The following is a 6,192-nucleotide window of genomic DNA, read 5'->3' on the forward strand; positions in this document are numbered from 1 at the left end:
AGTTGCCCTTTCTTAAGAGGATTGGGTTTTGGGGGTTGGGGGGGGGGATCTTGCGAGTCTGGCACAGGAAACGGCCAGATATAGCATGCGCAAAATGATAGCATTGCTTTCACTCCTGTATGTTTCTACTCCAGACTGCAAAGGTTCTTTCAGCCTATATAGGGGTGCACAAAATTATCGTCTCATCTCCTGTGAAATAAAAAAATCCTATTGATATTGATGTTCTCATGCACGCTCTCATTGGCCTCACATTGATACAGGAGCCACACAACCAGGTAGTGGTAATATATAATATGTATATAAATAGAGAGAGAGATAACATTCCCTGTCTAGTTGCTCGTGTACCATTTATCTTTCTTACCCTTTGATATGATTCCTTGCCCCTCATGTATGATGTCCTATCTTGTGTCCCCAGCGTGCTTATTCCATTTTAAGATATTTATTTATATCCACATGGAGATTTCTTTCTATTGAAAGTTGAAGCTTGGAAGTGCAAAGTAGTTATATTATATGTTTTTTTTTTCAGTCTGCCCCCACAATTAAAAAAAAAAAAAGCCATAAACCATTCAAAGCAACAGATAAAGAGGATATTATTGAGGAAAAACGTGTTCTTATGTGACTTCCATTTCCATATCTCATTTTTAATATGGGCATGAGAGTGGGAACAGGTAGGCGTGGTGCAATAAAAGGTAAAGCCTGCAAAATCTTCAAAAAGATGAGCAATAAAGCATGCTGTTGTGGTTTGTGAACTACTTGGTTACATTCTTAATTACCAAAACGAAAAACAACTACTTTTACATAAAATCTCCCACTCTTTCTATTTGCAATATGTTAACTTTCAAATAATATTATTCTTTATTCTTCTTGATTTCCGAGAACGGAACCTGTAATATAATAATAATAATAATAAAAAGGGATAATACAAATATTAAAAAAAATGAGGATCAAATATGAACACACATTCCCAGGGTCTTAACCCTTTCTTAAACATGACATGACATGGCAGCCTCAACTTTTGGAAGATATTAGGGGAGATAAAGAAGAGGAAAATAATTCATAAGCAAAAGGTTTTTTTTTTTTTTTTGGGTAGAATATTCATAAGCAAAAGTTGATACAATATATTCCTCTATCTTAGGAAAAAAGAAAAAAAATAATAAAAATAAATAAATAAATAAATAAATAAATAAATATAAATATATATATATTTATTTATTCTCCTAAAAGACAAAATTTTTCGGTAAATGTTCACCGCCTAGTAGTTTATCCTACGCCAACATTTCTGTGTCCATCTCTCTCCTCTCCATAAAAAGTAGAGATATTATTTTATTGGTGTAGATGAGAGAGAGAGATACATGGGATCAGTGGTGTAGGACACCTTAGACAATATTTATGCACAACTTTTTAATCTTCCCATTGCAAAGTGCTAATAAATACGAAGATCCGTTTGATATGCAGGAACTAATGGGTTAGAATGGAAAATCAGAATACCAGATTTGACAGATGCGTAATTGCATAAGTTGGTAGCATTTGGATTATTAGTTCATGTATTGCTCTGAGTACTACTAATTTTTGTTTGAAAATTATATTTACTGAATCCCATAATAATACAGAACTACAAATATGTTTAGGCCTTTTTCAACTGTCACTATGCCTAGTGAAGCATAGTGCTTCACTATTTGCCCCTTAATAATACATATGTTAGTCCTTGTGATATATATATATATATATATATATTTCATTTTTAAGCCATCACAAGTAAGAAAGTGGTTTAAACTCATTTAAACAAAAATTAGTGGTATTCAAACATGTACACACTTCCTCTACTCATTTTAATCTAAAAAAGTAATGATAAGATGCATTTTAGTTCCATACTCATGTCACAAGGACAAATCGATGTATTGCCATGTAGCAAACAGGGAAGCGATATACTTCACTATGTATAATGACATTTAGACTCAATTCTGTGGTGTATGTTATTTATTGATAATATTATTTTGATAAATAAAATTGTGAAAGGTGTTGATATTAAATTGGAGCTATGGAAATCAAGCTTGGAATCAAGAGGTTTAGGATGAGATGAACAAATACATAATAAATGATGTGCCCCTTCAGTCCATATAGAGGAGGGGAGGGAGTGATGAAATTTGGAGATCGGGAGCTACCCCAAATTGACTTTTTAAATACCTGAGGTCCATCATTGACAAAGAGGGGGGTATAGAGAATGGTATTTTTCATAGGATTAAAGTGGGATGGATGACATGGCGAGGTGCGTCGGAAGTATTATATGACAAAAGAATGCGAATTAAACTCAAGGAAAAATTTTACAGGACATTATATGACCAACTATAACATATGAAGCGGAGTGTTGGGCATTCAAGAAGAGTACTTTGTCTAAATTGAGGGTAGCGGAGGTGAGAATGTTGAGAGGGCTGTGCTGCAAGACCAGGAGAGATAAGATAAAGAATAATTGTATTAGAAATGATTTGGGAGGTTGCACCAAACTACGACAAGCTCCGTGAGAGCCGGTTGAGGTGGTATGATAATGTTCAACGGAGACCTATGAATGTCTCAATAAGGAAGAGTGACTAGATTCATTTGGAGGAAGCTAGAAGAGGTAGAGACAGACCCAAGATGACTATTAATGAAGTAGTGCAAAAAGATATGTATATGATAGGGTTCAATTCTAGTATGACTTACAAATAGAGTTTTATGGAGAATAAGGACATGTGTTGCCGACCCCTTATAGGGGATATTCCCATGATGTATCTTTCTCTATTGCTTTACCTTCTTCTCTTATCTCCATTTTTCTTCATTTTAACATCACTTTGTGTTTCTTTATTTCCATATTGGATCCATGTAACTGACCCCATTTAGTTGTGATAAAGTTATGGTTGTTGTTGTTGTTTGCATAATGACATCTAAATTATCTGATAGATTTAACATAGTAGGGTTTTGTAAAAAATAGGGAAATCTTCGGTAAATTGTGAACCATGTGAATCAAAAAGCGTACAATGAATCAGGTAACACTCTTGACCACAATCTTGAGAGAGAGACACAAAGGGATAGCGAAGTTCGCAAAGGACCTTTGTCTCAGGAAGTGTGTAGTTCTAAGTTCGACTCTTCTTACCTCTTTGGGGCCATTTTTTTTTCTCCTGGTAATGCCTTTGGGGCCACTGAAATGGTTGTTTAGTGCTCTTCATTACTTTCAGTGAAGATTGAATGTTTCTTATTCAACTCTGCTATGACCCAGTCTATATAATTATAGGATTAGTATGGGTCTGCGATATTAATCAGAACAAAGGGCTAGATACGAATAGTTAGCAAGAGAGAGAAGGTTGTCAAACTTAAGAAATGTCTATTATACAAATTGATTCTCATGGATACAAGCACTTTGTTTTCACTTAGACAGAAGTCCGGCCACAAGTGTATGATCAGTAATCCCTTGGGTTTCTTGAGATGCGTTGATCTTTACCCAAAAAAAATGCTTTGATGCATAAGAGAAGGGAGACCATAAGGACAAAAGTCTCCTTAGTCTTATTACAAGATAAAGTCCAAAGAAGATTTCTTTCACGCTAAGGAAGGTGCAGCAACCATCTCTCCTACTTTTGACAAACACAATTTTTAGAAATGGGATCATAGTCAATAAAATTAGGGGTGAGAAGAATACGGTACATTCCTACATGATTCAATATCAAACCCATAATAATATAGGTCGTTAGATTTTCATCTCTAAAATACTATTTGTAACCACTTAGATGTTAAAAATTAATTCATTTTTTTTTTATAAACAATAGAAATAGTACTGACCAATTTCACAAACAATATCTGACTAGAGTATAGTGTAAGCATAATTTCTTGTGAATGAGAATGCTAAATCAACATTGAACTTAAAAAAAAGAAAAAAAAATGAACAAATGGGTTTTATGTAAGAAAGAGTACAAGAGATTCTCAAAAAAAAATAAAAAATAAAAAATAAATAAATAAAAGACTTAGTCCAAGAGTGTGGGGTGATGCCTAGACATAGTAATGGGTGAATTACTAATCTCAATCTCATGAAAGGTGAAAATGTCCACTCTACTTATGTTTTACATGTTCATTATTGATCCCAATACTAGTTAAAGGGCCACGCTCTTGGGATAGAGAATTCTTCGTCCCTAAGAAAATGAAAAAAGCAAAAAAAAATTCAAAAGGCTATCTAAGAAAAGGCCAATAGACATGGAAAAAAGGGAGAGCGGAGGTGGGCTAAGATTATGCGTCATTTTCAAACTTTTATCTATTTAGGTTATCTTCTTTTCTTTCATATCTTGTCAAAAAAAGGTGGCAGTGAAGTTATATTCAACATGGAGAGTTCGTGGGTAAAGTAAAGTAATGGACGGAAGGAACTGATCTTAAAGACCGTTTGAGTCGAGATCGAGAGAGAGAGAGAGAGAGAGAGAGAGAGAGAGAGAGAGTTTTCAAAAGTCTCCTTGAGGTGTCGAATCGAATCAATAAGCGCGTGGGGTTCACCTTCACCCACTCGGTTGGAGGCGCTCTCCAACCGTCCATTTTTTATTTATATGAATTCTATTATATTCTCCTCTTCTAGAAAATAATCAAACAATTGATATCACCTTCTCTTTTCTTTTCTTTTATTTTCTTCTTAACTTTCTTTGCTTACCTACTGTTATTCTTGTTGGTGTACGATGTCTTGTATTCCATTACAGTTTAATTTAAAGAGTACTGGTGCAGTACCTTGACAAGTAAGATGGCGATCCCGCTAGCCAGTTAACAGACCATGGGGGTTGTAAGGGAGCAGGAAGTCTCCCTGCATAGCAAGGGGTGTAGGAGGGCACGACCCCCTGCTCGAATTTTTTATTTGAGGGCAATTGTGTATTTTTTCAGATTAGGGTTTTTCTCTATATATTTGTAGCAAGGGTTTCTTTCTCTGTAATGCAAGCAATACTGAGAAGTGTGAGGGATGAGCGTTGTAACTCTATTATCTATTGATAGTGAAGTAGGATTTTATCTCACCAGGGACGTAGGCAATCTTTTCGAACCTCGTAAATCTATGTGCATTACTTATTCTTGTTTTTCTATTATCTTCTGCATCGTTTTAGGATTATGTTTCTATAAATTGGCATCCGAGCTCTAGGTTTTCGTTTTTCTAGGGTTTACTATCAAGATGGAAGGGAAGGAATCGAATGTCAAGTATAATATCGAGAGGTTTAATGGGAAGAACAATTTTACCATTTGACGTCAAAGGATGAAGGATCTTTTAATACAACATGGTTTGACGAAAACGTTGTTACAGAAGTCGAAGAAACCTATAAAAATTACTGATGAAGATTAGGAAGAGATGGAGAAAAAGACGATAAGTGATATTCGATTAAATCTTTCTGATAATGCCCTACAATATGTTATGAATATCGAATTTACACCGCAGTTATAAGCAAAACTTGAAAGCATATACATGACAAAGTCCTTAACGAATAAATTATTCGTGAAAAAACAATTATATTCTCTACAGATGGAGGAAGGTACGGAACTATTAGAGCATCTTAACATGTTTAATCAGATCGTAAGTAAACTTGCAAACTTGGAGGTTAAGATCGAGGATGAAGACAAGGCATTACTGTTACTGTTGTCGCTTTCAGAATCATATAATCACATAGTAACGACTCTCTTGTACGAGAAGGAGACCCTCAAGATGAATGAAGTCGCAACTATCCTCATGTCTAATGATACATGTAAGAAGGTCAGTAGTACGAAATCTTAAGGAGAAGGTATTTTCAGAGGTGACATGGAGCAAAAAAGAGAAAGATCAAATCAGAAGGGATCTGGGAAGAGTCAATCGAAATCAAAAGGGGCAAAGACAAAGATCACTTGTTACTATTTCAAGAAGGAATGTCATCTGAAGAGAGAGTGCTTGAAGAAGAAGACGGATTTAAAGAAAAAATGTATAAATAAGGCATTTGAGGAAGCTAGCGTGGCTGATTGTTCAGATGGAGATGATGGAGATGTACTCTTTATATCATCAGGTAAGAATCAACTTTATGATTCTTGGATTTTAGATTTTGGATGTTCATATCACATGTGTTCAGATAATGATTGGTTTGATATATATCAACAATGTAATGGTGGGTTTGTCCAAATGGGGAATGATGCTGTGCAAGACCATTGGGATATGTACTATCAAAATCAAGACGTTTGATG

Source organism: Macadamia integrifolia, chromosome 13, assembly GCF_013358625.1.
Source record: "Macadamia integrifolia cultivar HAES 741 chromosome 13, SCU_Mint_v3, whole genome shotgun sequence".
NCBI lineage: Eukaryota > Viridiplantae > Streptophyta > Magnoliopsida > Proteales > Proteaceae > Macadamia > Macadamia integrifolia.